The 15807-nt window shown below is 36.2% G+C and overlaps 1 protein-coding gene across 5 annotated transcripts in view; it reads right to left on the bottom strand.

Annotated features, from left to right (window-relative positions):
* LPP (LIM domain containing preferred translocation partner in lipoma) overlaps positions 1–15807 on the bottom strand; it is a 636317-nt gene that overhangs the window by 422383 nt on the left and 198127 nt on the right. The gene's annotated exons all lie outside the window — the stretch shown is intronic.

Below are 15807 nucleotides of genomic sequence, written 5' to 3'. Positions count from 1 at the left end.
GCTAAACCATTGCCTCTGATAAAGAAGAAAAGCAAAATTAAAGCCATAGCTCCACACTGCACTGTCACCTCAGGTTCAGAATGTCAGATGAAAAGGAAACAATCAATAAAGAAAGAAAGAAAGAAAGAAAGAAAGAAAGAAAGAAAGAAAGAAAGAAAGAAAGAAAGAAAGAAAGGAAGAAAGAAAGAAAGAAAGAAAAGAAAGGGAAACAATCAATTCTGACAGGAAAACAATACCAGAAAGTCCAGACCCTCAGGAAAAGGTAAAGGAGAGAATGGAACTAAACCCATGACTAACCAATTGGTCAGTGTGGCCACAGCTCCCATCAGCCATGGGAGAAAAGAGACTTGATGCCAACAGCCAGGACAAGATATTCAATGCCAGGAGGTCATAGAGTCCCAGTTGAAAGAAAAATCTTAGGAATTAATTTATTCCTTCTAATTTGAATATTCAAAAATCAAAAATATTCAAATTAGAAGGAATATCTTTAGAGAAGCTGAAGTGGTTTATCAAAGAAGCTAGGTGCATATCAGAGGCAGGATTCAAACACAGTTATTCTTCCAAAATATGTTAGCAGTAAAAAAAGTTTCACTAAAAAAGCTAGTAATTGTATTGATTGTTGGACAACAACTAAAAAGAGTAGGTAAAAGTCACTGAAATGAACAAGGAGTAAAGAGTTTCTCTCCCGAAAGAGTCAGCAACCATGTCATTAAAAATCAACACAGAAACCATGTGATCCCAATCTTGCACTCTGGGTCACATGTAACAGCAATGGTTCTACCTGACTGAGTGACCAAGAAAATGTTTATCCTCTCTAGACTCCATTTCTCCAGCTCTAAAATTATAAACATTAAGAAGATGATCTTTAACATCCCTCTTGCAATAACATTTATGCTCCACAGTGGTATGGCTAGTCTGCAGGATGTGCTATGCTTTAAAAAAAAAAAAAAGTATTTTGAATAAGTTTTCTTTTATATCTCTGATTCTAACAACAGATAATTTTTCTGTAGAAAGCCAAGAGAAAGAGGCAAATGATACCTTGAGCTCTTTGACCTCAGAACATCTACTTATTAAAGTGGAAATCTGGATTTATAAAGACAAGTTTCCAAATCATAAGGATTTTAAACTCCTGGTTTATATATTACCCATCCAATAGGATAAAAATGTGACAGTGGGGAAAATTGCCAACATAATCTCTTATGAAGTCTGGTAATCTCTTTGGTGATATCTGGAATTTTCCCATTCCAAACCTACCGCGAAGTGGGTAAGTCCACGAGTTAATTGCTGCTTACTTGTCTGAATTCCCCTGACAGCTTGTTCAAACTTGTATTTAAACACACAAACACTGAATTTTAGTCATTAGTTTGCAAGTCTGTTGCACCCATTAGACAGGCCATAATATTTCATTAGCACATGAGGAATGTTTTAATGGATTTTAATTTTTAATAATTTTGTTTATATTTCCTTTATTGCAAATTCATATTGGTACTCCAGTAAAAGTAAACAAAACAACAGAAAACTAATTATATTTTAGATATAATTTGCAAAACTAGAAATATTTAATTATGTCTTCAATGAATGAGTCCACTTTTTTTTTTATCCTCACACGAAGGTATTTTTCCATTGATTCTCTATTTATTTTTCTTTTTTTCCCTTTATTTTTAAAATCTTAATTTTTTAGAATATTATAGATGTCCGTCTTATTCTCCCCATTGCCCCCCTCCACATTGTTCCCACCCCAAACCAGGCTTTCACCTCCCTACTGTCTGTGCCCATAGATAAGATCTTTGGTTAATCTCTTTTCATCCCCCAACCTGCTTCCCTCTGAGATTCATCAATCTGTTCCATGTGTCCATGCCTATGATTCCATTTTATTCACCAGTTTATTTTGTTCATTAAATTTCTTATTTGTTTATTTTGATTTTTAGATTCAATTGTTAATAGATATGTATTGCAATTTTATTGCTCATAATTTTTATCTTTTTTTCTTCTTCATTCTCTTCTTAAAGAATACCCTTCAACATTTCATGAAATACTGGTGATGGTTAAAGATAAAGAGAGAATCTTTAAAACAGCAAGAGAAAAATAGTTATATACAAGGGAGTGCCCATAGGACTGTTAGCTGATTTCTCAATAGAAATTTTGCAGGCCAGAAGGGAGTAGCAAGAAATATTCAAAGTAATAAATAGGAAGAACCTATAACCAAGATTACTCTACACAGCAGAGATCTCATTCAAAATTGAGGGTCAGATAAAGATCTTCCATTAACTCTTAGATATATTGGAAGGGAAAGGGAGGGAGAGAGAAAGAAAATCATTGATGTGAAAGAGACACATCTATTGCCTCACACATGCTCCCTTACCTGGGTGGAAAAGGAGCCTGTTAAGGTAAGGTATAAGCCCTTGACCATAATCAAACCAGGACGCTTCAGTCCATGGGATGATGCTCTATTGACTGAGTCAAACTGGCTAGAGCAAATGAGACCACTTTTGACAACTCTCAGGCCATATTTATATCTGACAATACTACATGTGACTCTGTGAAGCAATGTTTATTCAGGCTACATAAATTGCTAAGAGCAATCATAATGACAATAAATAGAGCTAACTATTAGATTTCAACCTTTTGAACATCATGTTGCGTATAAGACTGTCACCTGTCAACTGTGCAGTTTGTACTCTTTTGCCACAACCACTGGTTATAAACTTGTTTATTGCCAATCCATAGAGTTTGGACACTGCAATTTGAACAATGCTATTGAATTCATGTAATGATATTATTATAAATTAAAGTTTCCACTTTAATCTTTGTTTCTCTAATACTTAATTTCCACATTAAATTGTTGTTAAACCCAAAATTTTCTTCTTCCTAAGATTAAAGTATAATGACATTGTTAAATAAAAATGCCCAGATATTAGAAAAATAAAAAGGGAGAGAAGAGAAATTTTTAGTCTTTATGACCATGAGAATACTAGTTTAGAAAACAAAGATATTCCACTTCCTGCCTTATATGTTTTAAAATTAAAAAAAAAAAATTGTTTTAACACCAATCCAAGAGCCTGAGAAATTTCTCAGTATCTGAAATGGTATTAAAAACAGACTAGCTTCTCATCAGAATGTGTTATAAATTCACATTATGTAAGAGAAGCTAGTTTTGCAATTTCACATTTAATAGCAAAACAATTGAAATAATTTTTAACTGGTGATCCTTTTCTTGATTCATATTGGAAGTTGTTCCCTTTTATTTCAAGATTTTGAAACAGAGACAAAAACTATATGCAATGACCAATAGCAGCTGCGTGAAAGCAAGCCAGGCAGTTTCAGATCAGTTTCAGAATGACATCAGTGAATGTTATTTTCTTTTAAATTTATCTCGATGAGAGTTTGGGTGTTGTACCTTCTGCATTTTTACCAATTATTGACCACCATGCAAAAAAGACAACGCAATGTGTGAAGAATGTACTGAATTGGCTAATATCCTTGGGAAACAAAACATACATTTACTGTAGCCATTTTTAAGGTAGTAGCTAAAGACATCACAGTCACCAATAGAGAAGTTTAATAGCCAAATCATTAATGAAGGCTTTTCTTCTAATGAGGAGATTAAGTTGACATTTAACCACCATCTGTAAGTTTGCTTGTATATATCCAATGACCAGGAGCTCATAACTTCACAAGACAGCCCCTTCCAAGGCAGAAAAGTTGTAGCTGCTAAAATGTTATGTGTAGCTGAAACCTGTATTCCTATGAGAAGCACCCTCTGTAATCATAATCCCTCATATAGAGCTGCCCTCCAGGTGTTTAAGATAATTTCCTATTCAGTTTATTTTCCATTGTTCCAAGTTTTAAACATCCATTTTTCCCTTCTATTTAACTAGTCTTAGAGCTTCAAGACAATAAAATAAAATTTAAAATCTCAAACCAATCATTTTCAAACATTGCTTTAGTACAAAACTGTTTCTTCATGCCAAATCTTCCCCCAAACCCCAAGAATAAAATAGATGAATTGATAAAACCGTTCCTCAGACTTTATTTAAATTTTCATCCTGTGGCAGAATACTTTTCACTTGTAGGGGAAGTAGAAAATGCATTACTGTCATCCTAAGGGAATTGGTTCCAAGGTTCCCCCACTCAGATACCAAAATCCACAGATGTTCAAGTCCCTTATATTAAAAATGCATAGTATTTGCATATAACCTATGATCATACTCCTGTATACTTCAAATATTCTCTGGATTACTTATAATACATTATATAATGTAAATAATATGTAAATCCTTGTTATACGTATTGTCTAGGGAATCATAAACGAAAAAGTCTTTACATTGTTCAACAACAGCACAGTCTTTTTTAAAATATCTTCCACCCACCGTTGGTTGAAAGGGCTGATAGTACTCCCCTTGTCTTCCTATAATGGGTAAGCTATAAGCCAGTTGAACACCAGCTGCTCTAAAATATCACAACAGTGATATTAAGTAAATAAGGAAAGAACAAACATGGTGTCTTTTTTTTTCCTAATGCCTATTTAAAGCAGGGTCTATCCTATCGTAAGTGCCTAGCAAGTGATTATTAAATAAGAGATAAGGTAACTCAAGTATTTGGAATACAAAGAGGTAAATTCTGCTTCTGAATTATTTTTGCTCCTATTTCAAGTATGTTCGCTACAGTTCCTTATAATTAAGGTGACCACACATCTAATTTATGCCTGCTGTTTTGGTGTGATTATTAACAGTGCCTCTTCTCACTCTCATAAGTGTCCCAGTTTGTATTATAATGTATATAGTCACTTTACTTATAACACTGTGATAATGAGGTTTTGGTCACTGAATCCAAGAGAATCTTTGCTATGTTTGGATCCTCTTCCAAAGCCAAAGACCTCTGGCACATTGAATTAACACTGTATTACCTAGTTAGTTTGGCTCATAGAATAGTGTTAGCCTGCAGACTGAAGGATTCTAGGTTTGATTCTAGTCAAAGGCACATGACTGGGTTGTGGGCATGATCTCCAGTAGGGGATGTGCAAGAGGTAGCCAGTCAATGATTCTCAGTCATCATTGATGTTTCTATCTCTCCTTCCATCTCCCTTCCTCCTTTAAATCAATAAAGATATATATAAAAAAAAAAAAAAAAAAAAAAAAAAAAACTGCAGTTGCTCAAAGAGCAGCATACTATACAGTGGGAAGTAGAGGCTTTGGAGGTGTCCCTGCTCCAGAAGTATATGCTGCCCATGGAGCAGGGATGAATGATTCCACAGGAGAAGAAGGATGCAAAACACAAAAGAAATTGAGCATAAGCTAGTAGAAACTACTCTACATACTCAGTCTCTTTCTCCTGAATCAGGGAGTATTGTCTTTTCTAGGAAAATCAGATTGTTTACTTCAAGTATGTCTTTGCCACCTATCTACTCATCTCCTACCTCCTCAGTCTCACCAGTGATTGTATCATGTCTACTTGATTGCAAGTAGAAGGATGGCAGGTTTTGTCTGATTCTTCATTTGGAACAGGAACATAAGGAAGTGGACAACAAAACAGAAATAAAATGTATCCAGCTTTTTTTCACTATGGTACCAGAGTAAAGGTGGAAAGGATTTATTCATAATTAATTTTCATTTCCAAATAAGGGTTACCAAAGAGTTAAAGGAGATGAAGTCAAAATAACTCAATGCAAGCCCATAAGCTATATGCCTATTTAATTTATTTTATAAAACTATGTTATATTTATTTCCACTACAAATTCTAAATATTTATTCCGCAGTGGCTGGATGAGAGTAGGAGGAGTGCATACAAAATGGAAAGTTGACAGCCCTTGCCAAAGATGAAACTCTCAACAGCATTTATATCATAATATTGCATGCCTCCTTCTAGTACTTTCCAAGATGTTTGAAACCAAAACAGTTTAGAATACTCTCCCAACACAGTTTCTTCCCTTCTTATGGCATTTTTACTGATAAATAGAAATTCCCCTTAGGGAATCCCTAAAGTAAAGCCATTGTATTCCCTTCTGTTATGTAATTAATTGCTCTGACAAATAGAGAGCTAATAGAACATAATTGTAAATCTGCCCTCAATTTAGTATCTACTACACACAGAGCCTTTTTGGAAGACAGGATATGGTGGATCAGCACTCAAAATTGCCATATTGCAGAAGCCTCCTTGCTGGTAGCGTTTGATTGCAGAAGAGATTCTGCCAAAATAAATGTGCTCACTTGAGATTTGGGAGACAAAAGTAAAATGGAGGCCATGTTCCCATACTTGAGTTGTTTTCTGCTGGAAGAATGGCCATGGAGAATAGGGATTGTTTTGTATCCACATTCCCACATGCAGTATTCAGCCTTATGGTTGTCAAGAAATAGCTGCAGCAGAGGGAGTAGCTAGTTCATGTCTCATGGTCCAGTTACTACTTTCATAATCGTGGCTTCTTCATCTCTGGTAAACAAGTACAGTGCTGTATTCAGCTGTGTCTTAGCCTCATGATTCCCTGCTATGCTGATTGTGGAAAAGGTAGTAACTCTCTGTGATTCTGGTATTCATTACTGAAAGCTTAGCCTTAAATCTGGTCTATATACTCCTTCCATTTTCTTTTTAATCACTTAACATTGTGTATTAAATCCTTTCTGCCCAAACTAAAATGATTTGTTTCCCAAAACAAAACCGTGTCAACATCCTTAAACTCTATTTTGCCATGTTATCAACAAGATACAGGTTCAAATAATTTCTTGTGCAAACAAAACCTAAGTGCCTATGCATCTGATCATCACTAGGGAGCAGAGCCATGCACAGAGACAATGCAGGGCCACCTTCTCAGAGGCCCAAGTCTGGTGGGAAGAGGCAGGCTATGACAGGGAAGTACAAAATGTGAGGGAGCAAGCCAAGAAGAAGCCTCATCATCTGATCTCAACATTCTAGCCTCAGCTCTATCACAAACTAGTCACACTTTCTTAAGAAAGCTAGATGGCCCTAACCAGTTTAGCTCAGTGGACAGAGTTTTGGTCCTCTGACTGAAGAGTCCCAAGTTTGATTCCAGTGAAGGGCACCTATCTCAGTTGCAGGCTCGATCCCTAACCCTGGTTGGGCATATGCAGGGGGCAACCATTCAATATGTCTCTTTCACATTAATGTCTCTCTCTGTCTCTCCCTGCCTCTCCCTTCCCTTCCACTCTCTCTAAAAATCAATGGAATGATTCTCTCTCATCATTGAAGTGTATATCTCTCCCTCTCCCTTCCTCTCTGAAATCAATAAAAGAATATGTGTTTTGTTTTCGGTTTTTGTTAAGAAGAAGAAGAGAAGGAGGAAGAAGGAAGAAGGAAGAAGGAAGAAGGAAGAAGGAAGAAGGAAGAAGAAGAAGAAGAAGAAGAAGAAGAAGAAGAAGAAGAAGAAGGAGAAGAGGAAGAAGAAGAGGAAGGAGAAGAGGAAGGAGAAGAAGAGGAAGAAGAAGGAGAAGAAGAAGGTGGCTTGCCAAAACCAGTGTGGCTCAGTGGATAGAGTGTTGGCCTGCAGACTGAAAGGTCCCCGGTTCAATTCCAATCAAGGGCATGTACATTGGTTGCAGGCACATCCCTAGTAGGGGGTGTGCAGGAGGCAGCTGGTCGATGTTTCTCTCCCATCGATGTTTCTAGTTCTCTATCCCTCTCCCTACTTCTCTGTAAAAAATCAATATAATAATATTTTTAAAAAATTTAACTTAAAATTTAAAAAAAGAAGGCTAGGTGGATAAAAGTCCCATCAAGCTCTAACATTCACAATATTATGAGTATTTGTACTCAGGAGGGAATTTACTTGGATTCAAGTCCTAACAAAACATCTTAAAGTTGCAGTTCCCTAAATAAGAAGGTCAGAATCCAAAGGTCATGAAATACACAAACCTCATATAGTTTAAAATAGGAACAAGAATCAGTGACCCCCAAATGTTATGCATTTTGGCAGACTACAGCTGGATTTTGGAGGGAAATCCAAAATCCTGGTTGCAGTGGTCATCATGAACACGAGAGAACAAACACAATTTCTCCGGGATCTCTGTCTTTGAAAATGTCTGCCTCACTTTCTGATGAAAAGGGGATTAGTTACATGTCTTCTCTGAAAGTACTTAGACCAAGGCCTTTCAGAACTCAACTGGGCCTTAATTTCCTCATTTGTAAAATGAAGACAAAATCTGCTCTGTTTACCTCATAGGAGCTTATGAGGAGCTAGTGAAATACCGGACACAAGAGCCTTCTGTAAACAGCAGATGATCTAGATCTAGACTAAATATATATATATATATTTTAAAAGGAAGAGTATTAATAAAGGAATTTCAAAGGAAAGCTATGAAGGGTACTTCTCAAAGCCCAGCAGCGAAAGGAAATATAAATATAGCAATGATTTTACAATTTCATAATCTGGGGGAAGAAATTGTGATCAGAATTGTAACAAACAATGATGTCCAAAAGAGAAGAGAAACCAGCATGGTTCTGTCATAACCATCTCAGTTCCTGTAGCCTACACAACAATGGAAAGACTGCAGGGTGGGGCCAGAGCAGCCTTGGTGACTGTGGCACACCAGGGACCTGCAGACACTGGACCAAAAAGAGGACATTTGCACCTCAGTAATTATAATCATTTCATAGCATGAGTTCTCTAAGAATTTTTTGCATGACTTCACCACTTTCTCAGTAATATCTCCTGGAAAACAGAAATAAGGACCATAGCTCAGAAGTGAAACTCATTACTGATAATTCTTTGAAGTAACGCACTTGGAGGGTATAAAAGCCAGCTAGCTCTAGGTTTGCTAACCTGAATGTGCAAAAATGCAAGGTATATCCAGCCGGCGTGGTTCAGTGGTTAAGTGTAGACCTATGAACCAGAAGATTACAGTTTGATTCCTGATGAGGGCATATGCCCAGGTTGTGAGCTTGATCCCCAGTGCGAGGCATACAGGAAGCAGCCGATCAATGATTTTCCCTCATCACTTTGGTTTCTGTTTCTCTCTCTCCCTCTCCCTCCCTCTCTGAAATCAATACAAATATATTAAAAATAACAATACAAAGGGGATCATGTTTAAATCTGGATTGCAGGACCCAAAGGATATAGACAGGTAGTCAGGCAACAACAAACTCTAACAGAGATGGAGGCAACCTAAACAATAGGTCATCACAGCCAAAACTACTCAACACTAAGGCAAATAAGTTCTCCACCCTCAGTCTACTGGCAAGAAGCCAGGCTAGAAAGCAGGTAATATGGAACCTGAAAATCCAGTCCCAGACCCCTGGGCACAAAGTCCCAGGAAGGGTTATAAGTCAGGAAGCAAAGTAGAACCCTCTTGGTCTGCACTGGGTGGGAGTTATCACAGAGGTCTTCAGGGCCTTGAAATATTAGTTAACACAGAGAGGAAATAACTAGATGCATCAACCCTACTTGTAATTCACTGAAGAGAAGAAATTAGTGGCAAACAAAGATAACGAAAAAACAAATAAAAATAAAAGTCACACACATGAACAACTACGATAAGCTGTCAGTAAAGTGCATATTAAAATAGCATTGAAATACTATTTGTCACACAGATTGGCAAAAACACTTAAAGATTCTTCAAACTCACTTTTGGGTTAGATGTTCAGAGAACCTGACACTCACAATACTATGTTTTTTTTCCCTTCATAAACAGACATGCTCTCCATTTATTGATTATATATCTGACTTGTCTATGGCTAGTTTGGTGCTACAGTAACAGAGTTGAATGGTTGTGACAGAGGCCATCTGGCCTTCAAAACCTAAAATATTCACTACCTGTTCTTTTACTGAAAAATGAAAAATTCTGCACCCTACAATTCTAAACTTAAAAAAAAAGTTATTACTTCTGATTGCTACAGATATAATAAATCTGTTCTTTTTCCTTAGCCTTTTTACTACATTGTTAGTTTTTATACTGGGACCTTTCATTCATATCAGGGTCTATTTTGATACATATTCATGACATAACTCTTTTTCATTAATGCCTACCAATTATCCCAAAGCCATTAATCCCGCCTTTCAGAATGTTTCACTTTGGTCCCTATTCTGCATATTCAATTCCACAACCCAGTTGCTTTGTTTCTGGGTGGGTTGTGCTACTGCAATGGTCTCCATATAATCCATCACCAACAATTCACCATTTCAGTGAGGACTTCTTTATAATGTGCTTGAGCATCTGGCAAGCTGGTCCATGTTCCTCATTATTTTTGTTTTTCAAATTTCTCTTAGCTACTTTGCCTGTTTTTTATTCAATTTTTTTTGGATTTTGTTGTTGTTAATATTCAAGAACAATTGTCTTGAAATTACATACAATGTAGCAAAAATAATCACTTAAAAACTTTTATATTTTCATTTAGAAAGAAGATGTGTCTTTCAATTTATTCAAGGGATGCTTCACATGACTCAAAAAGTTCTAGAACCTTGTTATATAAGCCATGCGTAATTCTCATTAAAAGATTAACCCATTGTTTTACTGTGAATAGCTTCCCAATGGTTGTAAAATGTTCATTTTCCAAGACCATATACATGTTTATCTTCACAATAACCAAATAGATGCTAATACAAAAAAATATATATATATCTAATGCTGGCACAATTGTAAGATAATGACTCATACATTCATGCTGCAGAACTAAAGAAATATCCCTTTTAGAACACAAGTCATCAGCAGGTTTGGATAACCACAAAATGTTAACCTCCAATCACCAACATCACGTTCAAGACTTTTCATTCACTAAGTTGCATTTATACATAATAACATTAATCATAATAACAATGTATAAAAATAATAAAATAATTAAGATATATAATATATGAAATATTAAACAGATACTTGAATTGTAATCATTGAAGAATATGCAGCAATATAGAAAATGTTTAATGTATGATGCCAAGTTTTATATAGCACCATGGTAACTTATGCTAATAGATAAAAGTTTGGAAGGGAATACTACACAAAAATGATACTTTGCCCCTGTATCAAGGAGGTAGAATTATTGGTGACATTTGTTTTCTACTAAATGAGCTTAACACAATGCTGCAACATATTTATGCAATTTTTTAAAAGCAGGGACCAAATCTTAGGTGCCTTACAAGTGTATAATTTGCATTTTATTTATTTATTTTTATTTTTATTTTTCCTGTTAAATGGGGAGGAAATGAGGCTCAGGCACATGAACTGATTTTTCAAGGCCTATGTATTGAATCATGGGCAGCACTGGGACTAGAACCGAAGTCTCTAGACTTGAGAGGCAGTGTTTTATCCTACAAGATATTCTGTATTGTCATTTTTCAGAGAGCTAATAAACTCTAGGAACATTGTAATATATTTATATCCTATATAATAAAGAGGTAATATGCAAATTGGCCATTACTCCAACACACAAGATAGCTGCCCCTATGTGGTCAAAGATGGCCACCCCCATGTGGACACAAGATGGTTGGCAGGGGAGAGCAGTTGGAAGGAACCAGATCTGCAGGGGAGGGCAGTTGGGGGTGACCAGGCCAGCAGGGGAGGGCAGTTAGGGGCAACCAGGCTGGAAAGAGAGGGCAGTTAGGGGTGATCAGAACAGACGGGAAGGGTAGTTAGGGGTGACTGGACCAGCAGGGGAGGGCAGTTGGGGGTGACCAGGCCTGCAGGGGAGGATAGTTAGGAGTTACCAGGCTGGAGGGAAGGGCAGTTAGGGGCAATTGGGCTGGCAGGGGAGCAGTTAGGTATCAACCAAACTGGCAGGGGAGTGGTTAGGGGGCAATCAGGCAGGCAGGCAGGTGAACGGTTGGGAGCCAGCAGTCCTGGATTGTGAGAGGGAAGTCCCAGATTAGAGAGGGTGCAGGCTGGGCTGAGGGACACACCCCCATGAATGAAATTCATGCACTGGGCCTCTAATATTATAAATAACTACATGAAAATAACAATTTTCTATTACTGCTCTAAGGGAGCAATGGCTTTAAAAATTCTATGAAATGTTTTGATGTGCTGGAACTAAACTTCTCATAAAATCATAAATCCATCTTCATATATAAAAGCCTAGTATGCAAATTGTCCACTTGAGAGTTTGATAGGGAGACAGCGAGTTTGTTTGCTCACTATGAAGTGTACTAATCACCAAGGGCAGCAAAGAATGAAGGAAGGCCCTAGCCAAGAGCTGACAGTCAGGGAAAGGAGGCCCTCGTGGTAGCCAGAAGGCCCCAGTGAGCCCTGATCCCTGGGCAAGCCTAGGGACCCTACCCATGCATGAATTTCATGCACTGGGCCTCTAGTTTTCTCAAAATCATAGAGCAAATTTAGTGCTAAGTTAAGAATTAACTTAATATAAAGGTAAACTTTGTCATTGCACATTTATTTTAGAACCTATAAAGTCTCAACTTGCAGTATTATAATTCTAGGGGGAAAAAACTCCTTCAAAATTCAAAGCTAATGAGAACTATTTCCTTGACTTTTCTTACTAAACTGACAACAAATTTGGCAGAAGAGGTGTTTATATACCTATGTACACAATGGATAAACATAATTAGTTCCTGATATTCTATAATGCCTAAAGATAGATAACATTTGGAGTCCACATGTATTTCAATGGCTTTTGAAGTTTGAGGGGTTCTAATTAGATCCCAGTGGAGGTAATATTTAGAAAGGAACAAGGTAAAAAAGAAATCATCTAATAAAAAAAAAGTCAAGAATAAATGGTTAATAAGGAAGGCAGATGGTGTGTGTATACCTTGGTGACAGAAGACTATTTAACTCAATCACCTTAGCAGAAAGCTGGGATTTGGGGATTACGAAGATGATGAAAAAATGAGTATACCAACAACTTTCTGAGAGTCTCTACTCAAGCTTAATCTTTTCTTCTCAGAAATTCCTAATATACACTTTTGTAGCTTTAATGTTGACAGTGTCTTAGCCCAAATAGTGCTAGAACTTTCCTATGAAGATGTCTGTCTACCAGATGCAAAGCTCCTTGAGGATGTGAACTAGTCTTTAATCATCATTTTAAGACAAAGCAACTTACACAGTGCCTGCTGAAGAAAATATATTTTATTAAATAAAATGTGTATCTTTTTGTAGCAAACCATGCTAAGGAGGTAAAGCTAAAGTAGAGAAAACTGAGAAAAATACTTACCAAAAACATTAATTAAAATGGATTCTATCTGTCCATGCTGTCAAACTCATAACGATAAAACAAACATACTAAAATTTCTACTTATACATGGCAATATATTTTCTATGTCTGGTATCATTCCTGATTATGTCTAGGAATAGGTGTAGCACGACAGGATGAAAAAAGAGTGCAATTTTAGTCAGAAGAGAATGGATTTAAATTAAAAAATAGAATCCTCATAAAATTATAACGTATCAAAAGTCAGTAATTTTATCTTGAAGACTAATAGCAATAAGAATAATAATAACAATAATAAATAGCAAGGAGACACTACATACCAGTAAGCATCATTGGAAATATGGGCATCTTTCATGAACAAGCATCCAAACTGACTTGAACAAAATATACATGAAGCCTCTCTGAGCTTTAGTGTTCTCTAAGGCAATTAAACCCTATGTACCTATAGGGTTTGAGTGTCAGTAAAAACACTAATGTCATATTTCTGGGAAAGAGTAACAGTATCAGGAGACTCTTTGATGATGGGAGGACTGCAAATGTGCAAAGTAAGACACAACAGAGGGGATCAGGAAAGGCAAAGAATAAAAACTCTTTAAGAAGTTAACATCCCACTAACTTCCAGGAAAAACTCATAAAAAAAACCAAAAACCTAAAACAATACCAGTAACAACAACCCATCCCCCAAAACAAAGCCAAGAAAGAGAAAAAATAAGACCCAAATAAAATAATGTATATGAACATCTAATATACATAACATTCATTGTTTTAAGTACGAAGGAAGCTACAAAAAAAAAGTATATAAATTCAGAGGATCTTCCAGTTTACTTGGAGAATGAAAAAAAACAAACAAACATCACAATTACTCTATGTAAATGTGGAAAAGGGTAGATTTCTTTAAAGAGTCCTTTTAAAAAGCCCTCACATCCAATATCATACTCAAAAAGTAAACACTAACTCTAAGACAGTCAAGGTAGACAATATTATTAATTTCATTTTGTGGGCTTGGAATTTTATGTAGAGAGAAAAATCAATCAATCAATCAATCAATCACACAAATAGCCAATAACCATGCCCATACTCAAACAAGTCTACTAATTTATAAATAAGTTTAAGGTCCATATATTTTGCCACCACTCTCCCAGCTTTAGAAAATATCCATATGACATGGATGAACACATAATTAAATGACAAAAGGAGACTTACAGTTCAGACTAGTGGATGCTGCCTAAGTTAGGATCAACTAGCAAGGGTTATCTGGGCAAATGAAACTTGAGGGCACTGATACTCTAGAAGAAAGGAAAAATAAGGGTTTTTCCCACTCTTCAAAAGTTCCTTGAGCCATCTCACCTACTGCTATGCTTTCATTATATTTTGACAGTTCCCAACTCTAGTCCTGACCTTTCTTCTAAAATCCAGCCTCAAACATCCAGGAATTCATTTGCAAAATTCTCAACTCTGAAAAGTTACCTAAAATAATTCCCATACTATTTCATACACACATAAAAGTGGAGCTTCCTTTAGTTGCCTGTTCAAATGAATGACACCAGAAATTGGATATTATTATAGAAGCCTACTCTGTACTGAGGAAAGACATTGGCTTCTAGTACTTTGCTTTCCCTCAACACTGTTTCATGTTGTTTGAGAAACAACATGAGAACCTTCTAGCATAAAAGGTGTTGAGAACCTTCTAGCATAAAAGGTGTTGTTTGGCCACAGAGGAGTAGAATATTCACCAGGTCGCCTGATCATAAAACCATTTTAGGAACATTAAAAACAAAGCAAAAAAAAACAAAAAAAAACAACTCCATTACTAGTAATTACATCTTAGCTCTAAATGAGGTAAGCTGAAGCAAGAAAGAAAACGGAGAGAAGAAATAACAGAGGAAGAGGGAAGAAGAAAAGGAGACAAGAAAGGAGGGAGGAAAGAGGAGCATCAGTGGTAAAATCAATGGTCAAAAAAGAGCATTTTTCATTTAATAAAGTTTATTTTTTATCTCTTAATATATGACTTAAAAACATTTATATTATTTAATTTGTTTATTTCAAGTGGCATTGGTTAATAAAATTATAAGGGTTTCAAGTGTATTTTAACTTTTAGAATTATGTGAAAGTCTCATGATTTGACTTTGGTTTTGTTTATGTTATTGTCACATGTTGACAGCTATTCTTTAATCAGTATTATCTTGGGCACTTTTCACTACTCTTTGGTATTCCACTATATATTTATTATAGGAAGGTCCATTAATCCCAGAGTCTAGAAAAGGTAGAACAGAATAATACAAAGGTCATGAAGTTAAGAATGCAAAACTGTGAAGAGCATGGGCTCTGGCATCAGGCTACAGGGTGTGAATCTAGGAAGTGTCACCAGCTAGCTATGTGACCTTGGGCAAGATGACTTAATTGCCCTAGGACTGAGCTTCCAAATCTGTGAGGACCAGTTGAAAAGGTTTATATATATATTGTTCATTATTATATAATTGAGTCTTCTACTTTGGAGGAACATAAACAACTTGAGAATCTTATGCATGTGGTAATAAGAGGGGGATATATTTCTACCCAAATATAGAAAATTGTGCAAACAATTTAAGAAAGTTCACAGACCACTATTTCTTAATTTAATTGTCCTTGAACCAGATGGTCATTAAAATCCCTCTTCTTGCAAAAGCCTGTGACACGAGCAGATTAGAAACAGGCAATGAGGGATTAATA

Source organism: Pipistrellus hanaki (genome assembly GCF_964339955.1).
Source record: "Pipistrellus hanaki genome assembly, chromosome: 2".
Classification (NCBI taxonomy): Eukaryota; Metazoa; Chordata; class Mammalia; order Chiroptera; family Vespertilionidae; genus Pipistrellus; species Pipistrellus hanaki.
Note: the sequence above shows the minus strand (reverse complement) of the source record. Positions and strands in the feature narration are given on the sequence as shown.